The 12,984-nt window shown below is 43.0% G+C and overlaps 1 long non-coding RNA gene across 1 annotated transcript; it reads right to left on the bottom strand.

The window, feature by feature from the left end:
• Window positions 1–2,320: 2,320 nt before the first annotated feature.
• Window positions 2,321–10,480, bottom strand: LOC134807860 (uncharacterized). Its single transcript, XR_010149245.1, has 3 exons — window positions 10,391–10,480; window positions 4,810–4,879; window positions 2,321–2,399 (listed from the first exon to the last, which is right to left on the bottom strand). It is a non-coding gene; the product is annotated as an uncharacterized LOC134807860 (long non-coding RNA).
• Between the last annotated feature and the right edge of the window lie 2,504 nt (window positions 10,481–12,984).

The following is a 12,984-nucleotide window of genomic DNA, read 5'->3' as shown; positions in this document are numbered from 1 at the left end:
ATAGCCAGAAGAATTGAAGCACGTCTTTAAATAAAAACTTGTACATAAATGTTCATAGCAGCACTATTCACAATAGCCAAAAGATAGAAAGGAACTAAATGTTCATCAATAGATGAATGGATAAAACAAAATGTGGTATATATGTACAATGGAATATTATTCAGCCTTAAAGAGGAAGGAAATTCTGACACATGCTACAACATGGATGAACCTTGAAGATAGTATGCTAAGTGAAAGAAGCCAGTCAGGAAAGAGTAAATATTGTATGATATTCAACTTATATGAGGTTCACAGAGTAATTAGATTTATAGAGACAGCAGAATGGTGACTGCCAGGGGCTGTGGGGAGGAAGGAATGGGGACTTAATGTTTACTGAGTATAGAGTTTTAGCTGGGGAAGATGAAAAAGTTCTGGAGATGGATAGTGGTAATCGTTGCACAACAATGTGAATTTCCTTAATGCTATAAAACCGTACACTTAAAAATGGCTAAGATGATATATGTTGTGTATATTTTACCACAAATAAAAAAGAGTGAATTTTATGGTATGTGTGAATTATATCTTAATTAAATCATTGTAAAAAATAATGACTCACACCAAACAAATAGCATAAAGGGGAGAAGAACCCACATGATTATCTCAGTAGACACAGAAAAAATATCTGTAAAAATCAGCATTCATTCATAATAAAAACTCTCACAAAACTAAATTTATATGTTTTGACAGAGAGTTCATTTAATACTTGGAGCTGAAACAAACAAACTCAAAATAAACAACAAAACCAAAAACCAACCACCTCTCCCAATCTTTGCAAGTTAGCTCTATGCTGGGACGCACCTTCAGCACTTAGCAAGGCTCACCCTGAGCCTAGGGTCAGCCTTTAGTGAACACTTAGTATCTTCTCAAGTCTTTTCTAAGCATAGATTTTGCCTGGGTGTGTTTGTGGCTTTCTAAATTCCTTGGTATACATGGCTGCTTTTGCATGTCCTAAGTTCCCCAAAAAATCTCACCCCAGATTCTCCTTTAGGCCTTTGATGGTCTATCGTACGTCTCTACCCAGAATCTCTTGCCTTAGGCATCCATGGGTCTGTAGTCACCTGGCAGTTTTTATGAGTGATACCCACCATTTTTCTTCCTGAGGTCCAAGTTAGGGAAGACAGAGAGAAGCACCTTGTGTTCACCCTTCAGATATCCCGTGGAGAAGTTAGAACAGGTGTACATAATAATTTGTAAATAAACTCTGCTCTGTCCCCTCTGCTTTGAGAGAGAGAGAACTGGGAATCCAGCTTCTGCAGTTTCAAGACTGAGACTGCCACTGCAGCAGTGGGTGGGGGTGGGGTCATGCTGGGCAAAGATAAAATCACTACAAAACTTTTCAACCACTTTGAAGATTTCATTTCTTTTCTTTTCTTTTTTAAAATGAGATAGGGTCTCACTATGTTGACCAGGCTGATCTTGAACTCCTGGCCTCAAGTGATCCTCCCATATTGGCCTCCCAAAGTGCTAGGATTACAGGCATGAGCCACCATGTCCAGCCAAGATGTCTTTTTCTTGACTGGGCATTTGCTTGGTTGCTGTTAACACTGGGTTGTTTTCCAGAGCACCAACAAAGTTTGTTCAGACAGTTCCTGCTTGTTTTTTCAATGTTCTGAAGTGAAGAACAATCCTTCGAGTTTTCTAGTCTGCCATTTTGTTGACATCACTGTCTCCTTTGCTTTAGAAAGATATTTCTGCTGGGTATAGAATTGTAGATTGAAAGAATTTTTTATGTCAACGTTTTTTTTTGTTTTTTTTTTTGTTTTTGTTTTTTGCATTTGCAAGATTTAATAGAGTGAAAACAGAGCTCCCATAAAATGGAAGGAGACCCAAAGGGGGTTGCCGTTGCCGGCTCGAATGCCTGGGTTTATATCCCAATCATTGTCCCTCCCCCTGTACTCTCAGGTGATAGATATTAGCTATTTCTTTACCTCCTGTTTTTGCCTAATTAGCATTTTAGTGAGCTCTCTTTACTACCTGATTGGTCGGGTGTGAGCTAAGTTGCAAGCCCTGTGTTTAAAGGTGGATACAGTCACCTTCCCAGCTAGGCTTAGGGATTCTTAGCTGGCCTAGGAAACGCAGCTAGTCCTGTCTCTCAGTCCCTCCTCTCAACAGGAAAACCCAAGTGCTGTTGGGGAGGCGGGCCAACGACTGCTCTAACTGCTTCCTTCTGAACTAGGGCGCAGTAGGGGTCATGCAGTTGAGATTTCCTCGGGAGGGGTGCCTTTGATGTCATCAACATCGAAGCATGGGCTAGCAGGCTGGTCCAGGGGTCTGCGGTAGATCTTAGTCATGGACTGCACCTGGGGCTCCATTTGAAGAACCATTTGTAGTTTTACAGCTTCGATTCTGGAAGAGACAAACTTAACAAGGAGGTTAAAAAGATACAGGGATTGAAATGTATGGCCTGCAGTGCAGGGGATTATTTCTTTGGCACACTTCACAGGCCCTGACTATCTGCTTGTTAGTTTTGAAAAGGCCTGGTCCAGTAAATAAAGATTCAGCCATCTGATGAGTGCTATCAATGCCTAAGTGAAAGGTTTGGTGAAGAGTTTTAAGTAATTTCCATTGATTAGCTGCAGGCAAAAGTATTTTTCCTTCTTTGGTGGCTAACCATCCTGAGGGGAGGAAACTATGTCCTCATGAGGTTCCCCATTGTCAGGCCTCTGAGCCCAAGCTAAGCCATCGTATCTCCTGTGACCTGCACGTATACATACAAATGGCCTGAAGCAAGTGAAGAATCACAGAAGAAGTGAAAATGGCCTGTTCCTGCCTTAACTGATGACATTCCACCACAAAAGAAGTGAAAATGGCCTGTCTCTGCCTTAACTGATGACATTACCTTGTGAAATTCCTTCTCCTGGCTCATCCTGGCTCAAAAGCTCCCCCACTGAGCACCTTGTGACCCCCACCCCTGCCCGCCGGAGAACAACCCCCCTTTGACTGTAATTTTCCTTTACCTACCCAAATCTTATAAAACGGCCCCACCCCATCTCCCTTTGCTGACTCTCTTTTCGGATTCAGCCCGCCTGCACCCAGGTGAAATAAATAGCCTTGTTGCTCAAACCAAGCCTGTTTGGTGGTCTCTTCCCACAGAGGCGGATGCAGGTGAAACCCATCTATTTCTCCTGCTGAGTAGTGGGGCTTGGTTTCCCAGAGGGGATTACCCCATACTAGGGCTACTTCTATAAGCATTTCTAATGGAGGGTCCCGCCTTGTGGCTCTTTCGGCTTCAATATCCCCTGGGCAGTTCCCTTCTATTTCCCTTTCCTTTCTTTTCTGATGACCCCGGCAGTGTAAGACTGCCACCTCTTTAGGTTTCTGTACAGCCAATAATAATCTCCTAATGGCTTCCTGATGTTTGATAGGTGTTCCTTCGGAAGTTAGGAATTCCCTTTCTCTCCATATTGCTGCGTGAGCATGGAGGACTAGGTAAGCATACTTAGAGTCTGTATATATATTTACCCATTTTCCTTCTCCTAATTCTAGTGTATAATGGCCCTTGCTTTTGCTAGGATGTCTCTCCCTAAGAAAGGAGTGGGGCTTTCAGGCATAATTAGAAAGGCATGTGAAAAGAGTAAAGGTCCCCAGTCACACCTTGGCAGCTGGGAGAAGTATCTAGTGACTGCCTGTCCTAGGACCCCTCGGATAGCGACAGATCTGGAAGACAGTTGTCCAGGACAGAAGCGTAAGACTGAGAAGGCCGTGCCAGTGTCCAGGAGACAGTTAACCTCCTGGCTTTCAATGGTCAGGCATACGCGGGGCTCTGTGAGGGTGACGGCATGGGCTGGCACTTGCCCCAGGCCCCCTCAGTCCTGCTGCTGGATCATCTGGTTAGTGGCTTCTGACTCAGAGGACCTTCGTCCCCTGGGGCAGTGGGCCTTCCAGTGATTCCCTTGACATAAGGGGCATGGACGAGGGGGTGGCTTATTTCTATTTGGACAATCTTTTTTAAAGTGTCCTTGTCGACCGCACTGGAAGCAAGCCCTATTAGGCATTTCATTTGCCCAGCCGTTCCGTGTTCCAGAGCCTCCAAAGTCCGCTTGCCTGAGGGTCATGACTAAAGCAGTGGCCTTTTTCTTATCTCGTTTGTCCTGTTCTGCCTGCTCCTCCTGATCTCTATTATAAAAAACCAAGGTTGCCAAGTTCAATAGGGTTTCTAAGTTTTGCTCCAGGCCTAAAGCGGACTTTTGAAGTTTTTTTTTTCTAATGTCTGCAGCTGACTGAGTGATAAACTTATCCTTTAAGATTAGTTCGCCTTCAATAGAGTCAGGTGACAGGGAGGTATGCTTCCTCAATGCCTCCCTTAGTCTCTCCAGAAAGGCAGTAGGATTTTCTTCCTTTCCCTGTGTTATAGTGGACATCACTGAATAATTTATAGGCTTCTTCCTAGTTTTCCTTAGTCCTTCTAGCACACAAGTTAGTAAATGTCTGCAGCACCAATCTCCATGTTCTGATTCTGCGTCCCAGTGAAGGTCTATGCTGGGAACTGCCTGCTGGTCTGTGGGGAATTGTTCTCTTTCCTCTATTGTCATCCTATCGTTGACCTGACTGAGATACCAGAGATCACCAAACTCTAGGGCTGCAGTTATGATGGCACTTCTGTCATTTGGGGTTAGTGTCTGATCTAGCAGTAACATTATATCTCTCATTGTCAGATCAAAGGATTGTCCTAACCCTTGTTAAACATCAATATAGCCATCAGGGTTATCTGATAATTTACCTAGGTCTATTTTAATTTGCTTTGAGTCTGACAGGGAAAAAGGTACATACACTCTGACTGGGCCGAATTCTCCAGAATACATCTTAGGGGCGTTTTTGCCTTGCAGGGAACGTTTCCCATCTGAAAAAACAGAACAAAACAAAACATAGGGATGTCAGCACCCCTAGTCATTTTCCGATGAGCATTAGTCCTAGAGCATCCTCTATGGTCCTAATGCTTATTCCTTTCCAGTGTGCGTAATTACCCATGGACTTCTGCTTATTGGATTAGTTACGCTCACCAATGTAGCAGTCCTGCACCTGTTTTCCTGCCTTTCTTGACCATAAAGAAAGGGGTCCAGGCTGCTGGATTCTAGTGGTCCTTTACCAGCCTGCCCAACATTGCCTTTGTGCTCAGGGGTGAGTCCTAAAGCTGGGCTGGGTTCCTGAGTATTTCATAACAACCCAGCTGCCCCATTAAGATGCATTCCTATAAACAACTGTTCTTATGGAAATTCATTTCAGAGGGTGTAGGTAACCTTTTGAGTCAGGATTGAGATAGAATTTTTTTTTTATTCTGTAAGTACTTTAAGGCTTGGCTGAGTGCAAACAGCTCCCACGTTTGAGCAGATCAATTATTAGGCAATTTTCCTAACTCTGTTTCCACAAGAGTCTCCCTATCAATTACTGAATACCCATTGTGTTTTTTTTTTCCTCAATCACCTGGGAGGAACCATCTATTGTCCTGTCCTGAAGGGAGTTCCTTCCAGGTCTGGCTGGGCCTTTGTATGGTAATTGATATTTAAATCCCCTGTTAGGAAATCTGCTGGGTTAAGGGAATTTTCAGTGGTTAATGTTATGTTGTTTTTTTTTTTTTTAACCGACTATCCCTATACTTCAAGATTTTTGAGTTAGTAAGCTACCTTTTTGCTTTTTTGACTTAGAATAATTCTGAACTGGCGAGGTGTGCTCACAGTGAGGTTTCCTCTAAAAGTTACTTTTCTACTTTCTTCTGTTAGCAAAGCAGTTGCTGCTACAGATTGAATGCATTTGGGTCATCCGCGGGTTCCTGGGTTAAGGATTTTTGACAGGAAGGTTACTGGTTGTCAGTGGTCTCAGTGTTTTCAGGCAACGCCCTTGTTTACACTGACAACAAGGTAGTATTGAAGTGTTATAGGGTCATGGAGAAGCTCTTCAATGATCAATTATAGGTTTTAAATTTACCCTGGCTTTTAAAGGAATAGGGCACACTGTTTTTTCTTTACTACTTCTATCTCTCTTTTCTCTCTCCCTCTCTTTTCTCTCTCACTCTCTCTCTCTGTCTCTTCTTTCCTTGACTTACTCAAGTCGCTTTCATCCTGATCTGTTATGTTGTCGTAGACCCAGTTCCAGTTGTTAAAGTACTCGGTCATCAGTTCTAAGGCCCTGGCCAAGGAGCTAAGGCTTGGAGATTGTATTGCAGAGGGGTAAGCTGGGTAGAAATTGGGGGAAGAGAGCATCTTACACAATGGGAGAGCAATCCTCGTAGCCATTTACAAACTTGGGGCCCTGGCAAGGGTGATGGGGAACAGGTCCCACATAACTGCCCATGTCGAGAGCTATATGCCTAAATTGGGAGGGACACCAGGGACAAGACTCCCTGGGTTCATAGCCTAGATGCCTAAGGACACAGTGTAGAGCTTCCTTAGATCCCTTTGGAGATACAACTTGCTCTAATACTTGGGAGAGGAAATGAAAGTCTGAACCATTAGTACCTAGGAGGCAGGGATTGGAGGAAGTAGATTCAGAGGTAAAGAGAATTTTGGGGCTACACTTTCAAGAAAGTTGTGGTTGGGACCCAGGATGTATGGGTCAGAAAGAAAGGTAGGGGTGCATGCATGGGCAACTGTTGAGTAGAGAGTTCTGGCTGCACCATGATCTCAACTGGCTAATGCTGGGAGTTCAGGACAACAGCTTTCTGCCTCTAGTTGGCCCTCGGCTTCCCCAGGAAAATTGAAAGCGGAAGTTGGTTCCAGGCAGAACAATGCTCCCAACCCAGAAGGGTTGGGTTGTTAGAAAGCCCTTTCCCAGACAGCCTCACACGTGAGTCTTAAGTCCAGCAGCCATGCTAATCATTTTTAACCAGCCGACAGGTGCCTGGTATTTTCCTCCAATTCTAAGGGAGGATAGCAAGCTAAAGTGGTCCAATATTACCGCTTTGGAGGTCCCTTCATGGTCGCTAAAATGTTACCGGGGGTGGCGGGGGCTCCTTGTTCTTAGAGCTCCCAAGATGGTGGTGGGCTGCTTCCAAGATGGTGGCAAGCCTCTTGTTCTCTGACCTGGGGTTCTTGGCCTCATGGATTCCAAGGATGGAATCTTGGGCTATGTGGTGAGTGTTATAGCTCTATTAGAAGCCATGGGTCACGGAAGAGAGCTGTGGAACCCGACGACTAGTGTTCAGCTCGATTAGAATGAACCTGGGCACTTAGCCACGCAGGAACAATGGTGAGCCTTTAGCCCAATTGGGAGGGGCAACGGGCACCTCACTGGATCAGGAGTGCAGCAGACAGCCTGCTGGATCCAGAGGGATGGAAGTCAGTGGCAGGTCTGCGATGGCACCAAACAGCAGTGGTGGATGCTGAGTGAAAGCTCAGCTTGAGCCGTAACAAACACGGACCAGAAGAGTGTGCAGTTGCAAGATTTAATAGAGTGAAAAAAGAGCTCCCATAAAATGGGAGGGGACCCAAAGGGGGTTGCCCATGTCAATGCTTTAAAGATGTCCCCACACTGTTTTTTTTTTTTTTTTGAAACAGAGTCTAACTCTGTCACTCAGGCTAGAGTGCACTGGCACTATCGTGGCTCACTGCAACCTCTGCCTCCCGAGTTCAAGTGATTCTTGTACCTCAGCCTCCCAAGTAGCTGGGATTAGAGGCATGTGTCACCACACCTGGCTAATTTTTGTAGTTTTGGTAGAGACAGAGTTTTACTGTGTTGACCAGGCTGGTCTCAAACTCCTGGCCTCAAGTGATCCCTCTGCCTTGGCCTTCCAAAGTGCTGGCATTACAGGCATAAGCCATTGTGCCTGGCCCCCTACTGTCTTCTTTGCTTACAATGTTTCTAAAAAATTGATGTCATCCTTCTCTTTATTCTTTCCCTTGTACCAAACATGTCTTTTTTTCCCCTCTAACTGCTTTTAGGAGTTTCTCTTTTCACTGATTTGTGCAATTTGCTTATGATGTGCCTTGAAGTAGTTTTCTTCATGTTTCTTTTGTTTAGCTCTAATTGAACTTCTTGGATCTATGGGTTTATTGTTTCATTAAGTTTAGAAACATTTCAACCATTCTTCCTTCAAATATTTTTCTATTTTTTCCACTGTTTTTTGGAGCCAATTACACATATATTAGGCCATTTGAATACTCACTAATAGTCTGTTAATTTTTTAAGTTTTTTCTCCAAGATTTTGGTTATTTTCTATCCTTATGTCTTCAGTTTTACTAATCTTATTAGGCCATTCGAATACTCACTAATAGTCTGTTAATTTTTTAAGTTTTTTTCTCCTAGATTTTGGTTATTTTCTATCCTTATGTCTTCAGTTTCACTAATCTTATCTTCTGCAGTAGCCAATTTGCTATATTAAGCCCATTCAGTGTATTTATTTCAGGCATTGCATTTTTCATCTTTAGAAATTTGGATTTCATGTTTTTTCTTTTAATATTTCTACTTAATTTTTGAACATATAGGATACAGTTATAATTTTTAATGACTTTTTTGTTCATTCTAACATATGTGTCAGTTCTGGCCAGTTTCAACTGATTATTTTTCTCCTCTTTATGTCTCACAGTATCCTGATTCTTTGCATGCCTAGTAATCTTCAACTGATGCCAGACATTACAATTTTACTAGTTGAGTGTTACAGATTTTTGTACTCCTATAAATATTCTTGGGCTTTGTTCTAGGGCATAATTAAGTTACTTGGAAACTGTTTGGTTCATTTGGGTTTTGCTTTAAAGATTTGTTTGTTGAGGCTCAATTCATCTGGGAGGAGGTGAAAAAATAAAAAGAGACTCAAGCCCTGTTTAGTCTAAAACTAATTACTCTGTACTATTGAGGCAAGACCTTTTTGAGTATTCTACCAATGCCCTGTGAATTAGGAAGTTTTCTAGGTTAGCTGGTGAGAACAGGCTATTTTCCCAGCCTGTTGTGATACTATTTCTTCTTCTTCTTTTTTTTTTTTTTTTTTTTTTTTTTTTTGCTGACTCTTTCCTCTACTTCATGTAGTTTCTTCACATACAGTGGCTGATAATTTCTCTGCTGAAGACTTAAAGGGGACCTTTTGCAGATCTCAGGAACTCTCTCTGTACCACTCTCACCTCTCCATATATATTGTCCTGCAAACCACTGCTGCTTTGCTCACACTGAACTCCCAGCTTTGTCTTCTCAACTCAGGGAATCTGCCCGGCTCTGCTAGAGTTATTCCTCCCCATGCTGTGGTCTGAACATTCTCTCAAGCCAGTAAGCTGAGGCAGTCATAGGACTCAACTTTCTTTTTTTTCCTTCACTCAGGGGTAACTGTCTTTCATTGCCTGATATCCGGTGTCTTGAGAACTGTTATTTCATCTATTTGGTCTGGTTTTGTGTTGTTGTTCTAGGCAGGAGGGTAAATTTGGTACCCATTATTACATCTAGCAGAAGTCTTGAATGTACTTGTTAACAAATGTTTTATTAGGGAAAACTTCAAGCTTATATAAGTGGGCAGAATAGTTTTGTCACTGCCTATGTCTTCATCTCTAGGCTTTAAAACATGATCAGATCAGGGCCAATCTTGTTTTATCTGTGCCCCCACTCACTTCTCTCCCTCTTGCTTTTTTTTTTTTTTTTTTTTGAGACAGAGCCTCACTCTGTTGCCCAGGTTGGAGTGCAATGGCACAATCTTGGCTCACTGCAACCTCCACCTCCCAGGTTCAAGCAATTCTGCCTAAGCCTCCTGAGTAGCTGGGATTACAAGCACGTGCCATTACACCTGGCTAATTTTTGTATTTTTAGTAGAGACGGGGTTTCCCCATGTTGGCCAGGCTGGTCTTGAACTCCTGGCCTCAAGTGATCTGCCTGCCTTGGCCTCCCAAAGTGCTGGGAAAACAGGCATAAGCCACTGCGCCCAGCCTCCCTCTTGCATTTTGAAGCAAATCCCAGACATCATGTAAGCTCATCTGTAAATATTTCAGGGTGAGTTTCTGTAGGGGTCCCTGCCAGTGCTCCACCTGTATCTATCCTGCCTTTTCATTTCAGTGTGCCTGAGCTGACTTCTAGCTGTCATGATCTGCATCTCTTTGCTTGAAGGCTTTCCTTAAAGCTCAGAAAAGCCACTCTGCCCTGCGCATAGTGGGCTGGAACCGCCAGTGTGATTGGTGCTCTCCCAGGCGTAGCCCTCCACATCCCAGCTCCCTCACCCTTGTGTGAGATAATTCTATGGTGTTTGTCTCACACCTTTCCCTAAGTTTCTCTGTGGGATTGCGTTCCATTCGCCCACAGTGGTAGCTGACTTGATAATGTCCCCTTTATGTCTGCATTCCTTTCTCTGTCACATTTGCTCTTTCCCTGGATTCGTTTGCTAGTGCTGCCAAAACAAAGTACCAGAAGATAGGTTGATTTAGGAAATAGAAATGTATTTTCTCACAGTTCTGGAGGCCAGAAGTCCTAGATCAAGGTGTCATTAGGGTTGATTTCCTCTCTCCTGGGCTTGTAGATGGCTGTTTTCTCCCTGTATCTCCACATGGCCCTCCCCTCTGCATATTTCTGTATCCTAATCTCCTCTTCTTGTAAGGATGCCAGTCTCATTGGATTAGGGCCTACCCTAATGACCTCATTTTACCGTAATTACCTCTTTAAAGGGCTTATCTCTGAATACACATTTTGAGGTACTGGAGGTTAGGACTCCAACATAAGAACTTGGGAGGTGGAGGGGACAGGGTTCAGCCCATAATACTCCCCTACTGGCATTTACTCTACCTCCCAAATCAGCTACTGCCACTCAAGCCCTTATTTCAGGATCGACTTCTAGGAAAATCCAAATGAAGGAAACCTCTAAAAGATAAGTCCTCTTTTGAAAAAAGTAACCACATTTCCCCAAAAGCACTCCTCATATCCACACTTAAGGACTTTCCCACCGTGCTGTTTACATGCATATCCCCTCCGGTGACGGCAAGGACTACCTTTTATGGATCTTCTTATGTAGGCAGTTCCTCAGATGTAGGAGATACCAAACGCTGCTTGATTTGCTTAACTAAATGCCATGAGTTCTAATCTTCCTTGGAAACTTGGTTATAGCCAAATAGAAAAAAACACTAACAAATAAAATTGCTCCTTAATAATGCAAAAATCCCTGCTGCCTTCATTACTAGCTATTTGTGCAATACCTAGCACTCAGTAAGGCACATAGTGTCTTCCAAATAAATTAAAGTTTTTATGTCTTAAATTAGGGCTACTTACTGTGATGTGGGATGTTGATAGTGGGGAGAGGTTGCGGGGGGACAGGGAGTATATGCGTACTGTCTGCACTTTTCCGCACAATTTTGCTGTGAACCTAAAACTGCTTGAAAAATAAAGTTTATTAATTTGAAAATAAATATATTAGAAATATAGTGTCACCAATTAAAGTTAGAAACTGAAAACAAGACTAGATTTAAAAGACCTTTAGGAAAGACCCAATTTTATATAAAATATCATCAGTCTGCTAGTGTCACCTACTGGTGAAAAGTGGCTACTGCTGTGGAAACAATTCTATCCATTTCTTAGTGCTCTTGAATTTTGATGGTTATATAACAAGTGTTCTGTAGGAAGTATTAGTAAACAATAAAAATTCAACAAAATAGAAAAAGTATTAATATTTATATGATATATAAGATGTGGGTGGCAAGCCATCCAGGTGCCGAGGCAAGAGACCGAGGGTACGAGCTGTTCCAGTATAATAAAATATATAAAACAACAAGAGTTATACTAGATCTAGATCATAGACATGATTATATATGAATATCATTAATCATTAGTTTGTAGCAATTACTCTTTATTCCAATATTATAATAATCCTCGCTCTATAATCATAATCTAGGAAAAACCAGGCCATACAGAGATAGGAGCTGAGGGGACACAGTGAGGAGTGACCAGATGACAAGAGTGTGAGCCTTCTGTTATGCCCAGACAGGGCCACCAGAGGGCTCCTTGGTCTAGTGGTAATGCCAGCGTCTGGGAAGACGCCTGTTGCCAGGCGGACCGTGGTCTAGCGGTAGCGTAAGTGTCAAGGAAAAACACCCACTACTTAGCAGACCGGGAAAGGGAGTCTCCCTTTCTCCAGGGGAGTTTAGAGAAGACTCTACTCCTCCACCTCTTGTGGAGGGCCTGACATCAGTCAGGCTTGCCCGCAGTTATCCAGAGGCCTAACCGTCTCCCTGTGATGCCGTGCTTCAGTGGTCACGCTCCTAGTCCGCGTTCATGTTCCATACTGTACACCTGGCTCTGCCTTCTAGATAGCAGTAGCAAAATTAGTGAATGTACTAAAAGTCTCTGATATGCAGAAATAATGGCATAAGCTGTCTCACTCGCCCTCTCTCTCTCTGCCATGGCTGCCAGGCAGGCAAGGGCCCCCCGTCCAGTGGACACGTGACCCACGTGACCTTACCTATCATTGGAGATGACTCACACTCTTTACCCTGCCCCTTTTGCTTTATATCCAATAACAGCGCAGCCAGACATTCGGGGCCACTACCAGTCTCCGCGACTTGGTGGTAGTGGTCCCCTGGGCCCAGCTGCCTTTTCTTTTATCTCTTTGTCTTGTGTCTTTATTTCTACACTCTCTCATCTCCACACATGGGGAGAGACCCACTGACCCTGTGGGGCTGGTCCCTACAATTTATGTGATATATAAGTTGCACATGAAGAGGAAATATCAGAAAAACAACCTTTATGTTTACATATCCATAAGCCTCAACTCAAAACTAAAATCAGTTTTGATTTAGGGAAGAAAAAGTTAAATGAAGGCAAATGGAAGTATGTGGAAAAGGTGCTTTATATGATACTCTCTCAAAATTTCTCATACAATCCAATATTTTAAGTAAAAGCAATGAATCAAATGTACAGCTTTTTATGCAAAAATAGCATCTATTCATTTTTGGTGTTAGCCATACCCCAAAGTCTCTCATTAATAGCACTGAATTCAGGATCTCATGATACTTCATGTTCTCAAATGCCTTTTCATTTCCCTGCACAGCAACCTCT

This window comes from Pan troglodytes, chromosome 12 (assembly GCF_028858775.2).
Source record: "Pan troglodytes isolate AG18354 chromosome 12, NHGRI_mPanTro3-v2.0_pri, whole genome shotgun sequence".
Taxonomy (NCBI): Eukaryota; Metazoa; Chordata; class Mammalia; order Primates; family Hominidae; genus Pan; species Pan troglodytes.
The sequence above is the reverse complement of the archived record's forward strand: the minus strand, read 5'-3'. Positions and strand labels throughout refer to the sequence as shown.